Source organism: Eimeria tenella, genomic scaffold, assembly GCF_000499545.2.
Source record: "Eimeria tenella Houghton genomic scaffold, Eth_scaff1768, whole genome shotgun sequence".
NCBI lineage: Eukaryota > Apicomplexa > Conoidasida > Eucoccidiorida > Eimeriidae > Eimeria > Eimeria tenella.
This window is the reverse complement of record NW_013541597.1, coordinates 6,275-6,634: the sequence shown is the minus strand read 5'-3', so window position 1 is coordinate 6,634 and position 360 is coordinate 6,275.

Here is a 360-nt window from a genome sequence, read left to right as displayed (position 1 = left end):
AGCCATCGGCGAGTAGGGGCCCCCCCCGCCCCCTGCAGCAGCAGCCGCAGCAGCAGCGCCGTCGTCCGCGTAGGGGCCCGAGGGGGCCCCCCAGGGGGCCCCCTGGGGCCCGAGGGGCGTGGCATTGGCCCCCGTGAAGGCGCCGTGGGGGCCCCTGGAAGGGTACCTGTCGAAGGAGCCGCCGGGGGCGGAGCTGTCCCCGTGGGGGCCCCCCTGGGGCCCCCCCTGGGGCCCCCCCTGGGGGCCCCCTGCGTCCCAGTGGGTAGGGTACGGGCTGCTTTGCCAGGCGCCGCGTTCCCTCCTCCGGGGCCCCCCCGAGTCGCCTCCGTACTGGGGCCCCCCCTGGGGCCCCCCCTGGGG